Here is a 10,413-nt window from a genome sequence, read left to right on the forward strand (position 1 = left end):
TGGACCAAATAATAGTTTCTATGACAAATATCATTTGTTTTCATTTCTTAAAACCCTGTTCTCTGTTTTACCTGCATGAACTACTAGGTGACGTTTACTTTCATAAATCACCTATTTAATCTAAGAATGGACAAAGTATAAGATGTGGCCTAGAAATCGTTCTCAAGTCAGGAATCAAAGAGTGACTCAACCGTGTCATGTGCATCCACTCGAGCTTCACTTAGGCTAAGGTTTGGACGGCTGGTTGGCTGGTAGTTGGCCCCCCAAGAAATAAGCACGGTGCGCAGCCACGTAGCTGAGGACAGTGCGCGGGAGCTTGTAGTGACACCGAGTTGGCCTCGTGGGGCCTTGAGCACTGCAGCTGTTTCAACTTGTGCCCTTTGAATGGCTCGGTCACAGCAGTTGTGAATTTTCTGACCACAACCGACCCCGCAGCAAAGAGAGACTCCTTTAAAGAAGTGAGCAGTTAACTGAAGTAAGCTGTCCGGGCTGAGATGTTCTAGAGATCGTCTGGCCACAGAATCAAAGCACTTTTCCTCCTTCGAATCCTTCAGTTCAATTTGACGAAAAAGCACTTTGTCTTCTCTGTGCCGGACGCTTCCCTGGACGCCGGTGATGGAGTCACGGACAACGTGTCCCTCGATGCTGTCATTTCTGAGAAAAACTGCGTCACCTGACTTGCGTGAGAATTTCCTTTCCCCCAGTAGTTCACAGGAGGATGGCAATATTTTGTAGCTAGAATCTCTGTGTGCTTTTGGACAATTTACCCCCAAATCCTAATAATCACGGAGAAATTGTGAGAGGAGAATCTATTAAAATAAGTATCTGACTTTTCCCTTATAGAAATAAGTTAAAAGAGATTAAGTTTTGATTTAGAGTTTCTTTAAAGCTTCATTTTCCTCATTTATTTAACTATTTTTAAAAATATAAATAAATAAATAAATAAATAAATAAATAATTTATTGAGCACCTCATCTTTGCTCAATTTCAAAAGGGAGTTACATCTAAAAAGGCTGACCAGATTCATCCCTGTTTTTCTCTCCTGCCTTCTAGACCACACTCTCCACTCCATATTGGTTGCAAGGCAATCGGTCTTGCTCATACCTACATCTCTGATACCTCACAGAGGATCTGAGACATAGTGGGTGTTCACTGTAGCTGCATGAACTAAATAAAAGGGAAGGAAAGAATAAATCAGAGTATTGCTACCATAAATAGCCACTTTGGCTCTGGGAAGATTTCACACGTCACCTCTTCTGCAGGGATGAGTGTCCATTTCATTTTCCAGATGAAGAAATATTCAGAGGATAAACCAGTCTACCATCCTACCTTTTGCACAGGTAATCATGAACTATGCATACACTTTTTAAATCCCAAGTCATATCAAAAAGTCCAATTTATTTCTCATTCATTCATTTATTCAATACATATGTATTGAATACCTACTACCTATTAGGCACCAGACCAGTGTTAGGAATGCAAGTGTGAACAGAACAGAAAAAGTCTTTTCCTTAAGGAGTTTACACACTAGTGGAGAGAAACAGAAAATAAGCAAATCAACACATAATCATTTAATATGTCCAAGAGTGACAGATGTTACAAAGAAAACTGAAGAGGTCAAGACAGAAAGTGCTAGCAAAGACATGAGTTGAGTGAGGAGGGGAAACTAGGGTTAATTTCTAATAACCCTAGCCCAGGGGTAAGCTCACAGAGATTTTAACATTTTTAAATTGCCATTTTTATTAGGAGAAATGTCATCTTTAAGTATCATCATCATGAATAGTGATTTCAAGCTCTTTCTTGGGTTACAGGAAATGATTTTGATGGTTAAGTGCATTGTAAAGTTCATATAATGGACACTTGGCCAATGTAACTTAATGGCAAATATAACACAAAGCATCAAAAATATCCCTTTTTGCCCTTAAAACTGTTCATGCCATTTCAAAAATTTCATGAAAATATGGCAATATTTCAGTGAGGAAATTTAACTTTTGCTAAAGAGCTCTTAGCTAAAAAGAAAACAAAGTTTAATGAATTAGATGGTCTTAAGACACCAAGATATAAAAAAAAAAAAAAAAAAAAAGACACCAAGATAGTCTTCGGTCACTTTCTTGGACAAAAGATTTGAGTCAAAGGGTGGCTCTGAGCTGCTATTGGACCCCCAGGGCAGCTACAAACATTCTGCCGAATTCATAAAGGTCTGCGTCGACCAGCGGGTCTCTGTTGCGCAGAAACAGTAAGCAGCCAGGTTTGGAGCTCACGGAGACACCCAGCCTGTCTGGAGGGGAAGGACAACATATGATGATTCTCCGCGCAATTTTGGCTTCAGGAAATCACAATGATGGTAATCTCTTTGGCCCAAAAAGGTGAAAATTTAATGACTCTAATGAAATGTGAATTTAAGAACTACACTGCTGGGCTGGCTCAGTCAGAAAAGCACGTGACCCTCGATCCAAGGGTCATGAGTTCAAGCCCCCTGTTGGGTGTAGAAATTACTTTAATAAATGAATCAATAAAAATTTAAAAGAATAACTGAATTGTTGACAGAATAAATACTCAACTATGATTCAATTAGCTTTATAGTTCTTCCGAGAGGATTTCATCATATACATATAGAACTTTAGCTAAATTCATTTTTTGCACTTAGTAAAAAAAAGTATAGAAGGAGAGATTCTATGTGCCCACAATTACGTATTTCTCATGCTGATATTTGAATATTTTGAAAAATAATTCTATGTAATATAATTGATAAAATAAATGAATACTGAGTTTTGATTAATTCAGAGGGTAACAGATTTGAAGTATCTATTAATTCATCCATTCAGGTTTATATTTTGATTATCTTGTATTAAAATATCTGTTATTTGAAATATTAAGACACTGAGATGTACAGGCATGTGATTAAACACACTCCTGGCAAGGTTCTCTGACCTCAAGAGGCCAGAATAGCCACGTTTTACATCTATTTTTATGATATGTAATCATAGCCTACTTCTTAGAGACATAAGTAGAAGTTTCCTACCACATCAACATTCCAGAGTAACAGTATCATTTTGGTACAGACAACTTCAGAAAATCAGAGGAAAAAAGAGAACTTGTTTTAGGAAGGTTACAAACGTGATGGTACATTAAAACAGTTTTTTAAAGAACGCCTTCCATTAATGAGATAAGATTAATTTTGTGTGCCTCGGGGAGTTGTACAAGTGTTTTAGCCTTGACTTCAAATATTACGCAGAAGTTATCTTAACTTTCTAAAAATTTGACAGTATGTTTATTCACACCAAATACCACAAATCAATTTTAGAAAAGCATACCAGAATTGAGAAACAGTGAAATTCAAGTAACCAAATCATAATGACAGGAATAAAAGGTGTATGATTTTTAGCTATCCATCTCATTTATTGTCAAAATTCAAGAAAACTGATTAATTGAGCCCTCAATGCCCGTGAATGCCTGGCGAGGAGCTTTGGCAAAAACACCCGGGGAGACACCTAAGCCATCACTCAGAGATGAGGGGTTGAAGATGGGGTGTGCTTGGGGGACATTCTTGTATCTGGTCGGCCTGACCGTGAGCATTCTACCTAGAAATAAACGGGAGGGTCGCCAGGAAGCGAGCTGCTCCCAATCATCACAACCCTGAATACCAGCTAACGGTGTCGTGTTTAACCCGGTGGATGGTAATGTGATAGCACTGAAGTCTTTCCCTTCATTGAGCAGCAAAATGAAAGAAGGAAGATTGAATCTTCTGAGATTGTAGAGTAAGCTGGGAGAATCATAGAGGAGAGAAAGATTCCATGCAGCAAACCAGATAGGTGCTCATTATTCTGGTCCTAGGATGAATCAAGGAGGGTTCAGCCTAAGGACAGAAGGGAAAAAAAGAGAAAGAAGTTAGCGAGGCACGTGAAGCCGGATGTTGGTGACAGTCAGGAGTCAGAAGTTCTGTTTCTTGTGAGACAAAGGTTGGTTTTTTTGTTTTTTGTGTTTTTGGGTTTTTTTTTTGTTTTGTTTTGTTTTTTTTTTTTGGAGCAGTTTATCCTGCAGTGAAGAGTGGAAAGACAATGTCTTTTGGTTTTCTTTCAGGCATCGATTTCTGAACTCAAGGAACTGGAAAAAATATACAGGAAATCACTGCCCTGCCCCCATGGACCTTACAAACTAGTGAGGACATAGCCCTATGCAACTGGCTCGCCATTCCCGCAAGCTCTTCTTTTGCTAATAAAAAAGAAACAAATATCAGAAAAGATACGCTTATCAGTGTTCTTTGGTATCAAGACAGACTCCTAGATCTAACATCTTCTCCACTCCGATCTGTGAGCTCCTAATACCTCTGGCCCTCCATTCTGTTCCAGTGTTGGTCACTTGGCAACTTACCCTCTCACCAGCCAGGAAGCCTTTACAGACTTGACAGTAAGCATAACCTGAGCCTGAAAATCATTCTATTGAGATAACTGACAATATAAACATGACCATCTCTTGGCAGTTTGGGGGACTGTATTGGACTATAATTTCCAACAGTTTTGCAAAGCAAATCCAAATTTGATGAACTATAGCATAAAAAAACATAACTACCTAAAAAGTTTGGAATTTAGGAGTTACCAAACACCAAGAAATAAAGAGCAAAGACCAGGAAAATGAAGCAAATTGTATCATACATGGCAATGCAAAAAATTCCATTTACATTCTCTTAGGCCTGGCTACACGGAGAAGGGGTGGATAGTCAGTTTTTAAGACTTACAAAATGAAATCCTGCTAGTTCCAATTACTCCATCATTAGTGAAAACACTAGCTCCCACACGCCTTATTAATAACCACATGAAATCAGTACAATCTGAGAAGCTCTAAGAGGCATTTCAAAGCTTTGGAAAGTTATCTTGCCCTTAAGAACAGTGTCCATATCTCCAGTTCCACAACCCAGGGCTAGCTGGACAGCAAATCTTCAATTTATGTCATAATTTTCCTTTTTTTTTTTTTCTGTTTTCCATGTCAGCTTACATTTACAGCTGAAGTCAAACAATAAAGTACTAACTTAATCTAAAAACACATAACTTCTCATTTAAACCAAACAGCAAAAACATAACTGACCACAGATGGTCATGGATTTCTAGATTATCTCAACCCCTTTAGCAACTTTCTTCTTCCCTAACCTGGATAATAACATGTAATTTATAGTGAAAATATTTAATGACCAAATATTGCCAAATGCTAATAGTAACACAAACATTTTCAGTGCTCCATGAAACTGCAGAGTACCTATCTGGTAAGAGAAACACTACCTGAGCTTGCAAATAAGATACTGCAATGATTTCTAGCAAATCCTATTCACTTGTATTGTAAATAGTGGTTAGAAACAGTGAACTGAAAAACTAAGGTATTACTCCACTTGGAAGTTTATTATTAATGATCATCTGCAGGCTCAAGTGTTTCAATTGCTTCGGTTTCAAACAGTTGTAAACCTTACGGCCGTACCTACACTCTTAAGACATCTCCAGATTGATGACCATGAACTGGTGACTCAGAAGTTGGATACTGGTCTTTATTTTTTTTTTTTAATTTTAAAAGAGTTATCAAGATAGAAGACAATCCAATTTTAAAGGACTTTCTTTACATTGATAGTAGTGGTAGCAGAAGGAAGTTAATTGAATACTTTATGTGCTAAGTACTGTCCAAAAGTTTTATTTTCTTGATCTCATGTAACCTTCAACACAGTATCATTCCCACAAGGTGGCAATAATAGCTCACAGTGATTAAACAGCTTGCTTGCCCCGAGGCCAGGATTCCCACCTCAGAAGTGACAGGCCCAGATCTGAAACCAGCAGTACTATCGCTGGTGGGAGCTTTTCCATCAAGAATGAAGATCAGGGGCGCCTGCCTTTGGCCCAGGGCGTGATCCTGGAGACCCGGGATCGAATCCCACATCGGGCTCTCGGTGCATGGAGCCTGCTTCTCCCTCTGCCTATGTCTCTGCCTCTCTCTCTCTGTGACTATCATAAATAAATAAAAATTTAAAAAATGTTTAAAAAAAAAAAAAGAATGAAGATCAGCGGAGAAGCAGATTTTGTTGATCGCATATTCTTCATCGAGCACATTCATGCCCTGGCTGGGCAGTGCTCAGGCAGGCGTTGGAAGAAAGCGACTGGTAGCGTGGAACCCGCTGAGTCAAGTCCTGATTCAATTTCTGGCTTCCCAGCACTGAAAGTCTGGAATCTTAATGGTTAACTCAAGCTGTATTCATCAGTTTTTCTAAATGTTACTTTATGTGGCAAATGCTCCTAAGAAATTATGTGAAAACTCAACATATTCCACAGACCAGAATTTTCCATTGAGTTTATTAGCTTTGTCTAATTGGAAGATTACTGTTCTGTATGTCAATATATATATATATATATATATATATATATATATATATATGAAATATAGTTTCATATGTTTGTATTGTGGTTGTAGAACTTTCTTTTATAGAAATGGTTATACACCCTCGTGTTTGGCAGCTACAGATTTTTTTATAAATACATATAGAGACAAATATATTACATCTGTATACACATGGTAAAATTATGTGTTTATATATTTATATATACATGGAGATAGACATTCATAAACATAACGAAATCTTATGATGCCACCAATTATGATACTGGGAGAAGAGGAAGGTGGTCAAATTCCTAAACCTGTTTTATTTTTTATACTTTTAAATTTTATTTTTACTATATTTTTTATACTTAAAATTCTATCTAAATTCACCTTTATTCCAATAATTACAACCTTTTTCTTCTTCCCAGAAGTTCATTTTCCTGACAAATATATTGAATTTGGTTCAGCCAGTAAAACATGGGAAACTGTAAGCTTGCTTCCTTTCCTGCTACTTAGAACCTAGATTTTTTTTCCTTTAACAAATAATAGCTCAGACTTTTTATTTTCTCATAATGTTCATTTTGAAAATAAAAGACAAATGTCAAATAAAATGCTGGATCTATATTCCATGTATTTGGCAGACTAGAAATGTATATTCTATAATTAAGAACTTTTTCCTTTCTTCATGTCCCTTCTGAATAAAACTAACTGAACTCTGGCTAATTGGACTCTGAATAAAAGTCTCTGGCCCTGGACTTTGGCTAACTGGACTCTGTAGGGAAAATTACAAATATAGTGCTTTAAGTATAGCAGAAAAAAGTAGTTTATAGATCTTGGGTAAATTATTTATTATTGGCCTTTTATACAAAATAACATGGTTCAAGATTTACAAAAAAATTTCATAGAAAATAAGAGACACAGAGATGTCCTCTAAAGATTTAAAAGTAGGTTATATATTAATGGTATATACACATCAAGGGAATGTCAAAATCTGAATCCTGTGTTGGATCATATTACTTTATAAAGTCATTCTTTAGAAGTGGCAAGAAGGCTTATTATGTTCTGCTCCTTATTGAAGAACAAAGGATTAAAGCAGACATCCAAATTTAGTGTTCAAGGGTTCATTCTGCATTGGAATTTTAAGTAGTAGTATTTTAATGCAGTCACACTTTGCATATTAAGCAAATAGGAATATTTCCCACTTGCATAGAGAAATATGCTTTCTCTCATTTTACGTAAAAAATTATATATATATATTACAAACAACCTTTCAGTTTCCCACTGTGTTAGCCATGGATTCAAAAAATACTTTTGTCTCCTCTTCAGCACGGGAAGAACAGCAGCACATGTGCAAAGGACCCTCAGCTGGCTCTTAGTATCCACGAGAAAATGACGTAGGGATCGCAGTGTGTAGCCAGCCTTAGGGTGGACTGGAGCTTGTGCAGTCCAGTCCTCCCCAAGACTTGAACCCCTGTTCGATGCAAGGCGATTGGTACACGAATAATGAGAGCCCAGGGTTTCTCAGATACAATGAACTTTAAAGAGAATCTAGAAATCAATATTTGTATTTGACATCTCTCACTTTTTTAATGTTATGTGATTCAAATAGTTTTAAAAGCACTGTGTGCAACAAACACACATGCAAGCCCATTCAGCCTGAGAACTCCAGGAAGGAATCTCTGGTTTAGAGTATACTTTTATGATGTTTTCAGCCTTCGCTTAGCTCTACACCTTGATGGTATTCATTAGTGTGTCCTAATTTGCAGTTGTTTTATATGACATCCCATGCATGGAAAGCTTGAGAAGAAATGCTATAAAAGCCAAGGGTATCCTACTTCCAAGGTGTCCTTGCTTCTAAAACACTAATAGAAACATAATTCATTAAAATATTAACCGGTATATGTATATACACCTGTTTGTATACACACATAGATTTCCTTGATCTGTCAATTGAGAAGGTGTAAAAAAAAATGACTCTGAGTAGCAATGAACATATATATCTAGGTCTCAGATTGTGGCTTCTAATACCAATTAAAAAAAGGGGCTCTTTGGGGGAAATGACTGATTCTATGACTGAAACAGGAAATATGCAAGATAAATCTGGAGCATCTTATAATGCTAAAAAGCAAAATAGTACTAAAAAAAGAAAAAAGGAAAAAAAGAAAACAATGATGCGGTCTACCAAAGAGAGACCAGAGCCACCTGCAAGAATTCCCAATGGCCAAAGCAGGAAAAACCTGACCAACAAAAAAGAGAAGTAGCACTGAATTATTACCCAAAGTTTAAAATAAATATCTGTAAGTCCACATGATATAAATAAATGAATGGATGGATGGATGGATGGATGGATGGATGGATGGAATGTGCAGAATTCTAAATAACTCAGGGAGATACTACTCTTCAAGGAGATGGGACGTAACTCCTACTCCTTCCGTGGGGCTGTGCACGGCAACTGCCTTCCACAGAGTGACGGACAGGAAGGAAGAGCAATAGCAGATTCACAGTGGGGACACCTGACCAACATCACCTCGGGAATCAGCAGTAGGAAGTCGCATCAGCAGTTGAGAATGGCACTTTACCTCTGAGGTTGTCCTCTCCCAAATCCACAACCCTAGTCTAATCATTAAAAGAAAGGTTAGAAAAATCCCAATTAAGCGACATTTTATAAAATAACTGACCGGTACTTCAAGGTAAGTCTACAAAACTCTCACACCCAAGAGGGGCCTCAGGAGATGTGACAACTAAAAGTAATAATGGGATCCTGGATGGGATCCTGGAACAGAAAGAGGTCATTAAGTAAAACCCAAGGAAATCTGAGTAAAAGTGGCAATACTGGTTAATTAATTGTTAGTATAAGGTGGTAAGAAGAGGGGAAATTAAGTCTGGAGTGTGCCTTTTTCTATAAATCTAAAACTTCTTTAAAAAAAAAAAAAAGGCATTTTAAAAATGACCAGAAGTTAAAGCATGCCAAGGTATAACTGTTGAGCATTTCTATAATTATCTAGTATAAAAAGAAAAACTCAAAATAATCAGTCAAGAAAATAATTTATACTAACAGAGTATTCATTTTACCATATATACATACTCCATACAACACCATACAAAGAACAAAACAAAAATTTCCCAGCACGTTAAAACACAAAGAACAGGCCTGAGCCTTCGAAGGTGAAGAGTCCTCTGGTTCCCACTCCAGAGCCCTGCCGGGGTCAAGCTGCCTTCTGTCCTTTACTCTGTCTTCAACAGATTAGTGAACTGTTGTGAAAATCCCTACATTTTTAAGCCAGGGAGGCATGTTTGGCACAGGATTATGAAACAAAGATATGTTTATAGACCAGGAAGACAGATGCAGATACCAACACACTGCAGCAAAATTAATGATAAGGACACAGAAAGGTGGGGCCCCGGGTGGATCAGCGGTGGAGCGTCTGCCTTCGGTCAGGGTGTGATCCTGGAGTCCCGGGATCCAGTCCCACATGGGGCTCCCCCACATGGCCCTGCTTCTCCCTCTGCCTGGGTCTCTGCCGCTCTCTGTGCCTATCATGAATAAATAAAATCTTAAAAAAAAAAAAAAAAAGGGATACAGAAATGTATGGATATGTGTGTATATAGACAATGGAAGAGAGAATGGGGAAGTTTATCTTTGTTCAAAATGTACGATGCCACATTGTCAGAGTTTTAAATCTCCATACTCCTCTCCATTTAGGCTATTAGCTTTACCCTTTCTGATTTTTGTATTAGGTTGTAATTATTCACTGTAAAAGTTTAATATATACCAGGAAAAACAGTGTCTGGTATCAGAAGACCCAGCTCTACCAATTACTAGCAGGGACACCTTGAATAAGTTATTTCTTTTCCCATGGCTCAGTTTTTCCAAATTAGGTATTAGGTCTAGTAATTCTCACCTCAAATAAAATGAGATCATTTACATTAAAAGTAAATGTAAATATTTCTTGTTGGTTAATCTAATTCAAATATTCTATTCTAAAATGTACTAGAATATCAGTATCTTACCCATTTGAGATTTAAATCGATTTTAAATGACAAATACTATTTTATTGAAAG

General features: G+C 37.3%; 1 long non-coding RNA gene across 1 annotated transcript; it reads left to right on the forward strand.

Annotated features, from left to right (window-relative positions):
- Positions 1–925: 925 nt before the first annotated feature.
- LOC118350114 (uncharacterized) lies at positions 926–7,069 on the forward strand. Its single transcript, XR_004803370.2, has 2 exons — positions 926–1,340; positions 4,081–7,069. It is a non-coding gene; the product is annotated as an uncharacterized LOC118350114 (long non-coding RNA).
- The last annotated feature ends 3,344 nt before the right edge of the window (positions 7,070–10,413 follow it).

The sequence above is a fragment of the Canis lupus genome, chromosome 36 (assembly GCF_003254725.2).
Source record: "Canis lupus dingo isolate Sandy chromosome 36, ASM325472v2, whole genome shotgun sequence".
NCBI classification, from domain to species: domain Eukaryota; kingdom Metazoa; phylum Chordata; class Mammalia; order Carnivora; family Canidae; genus Canis; species Canis lupus.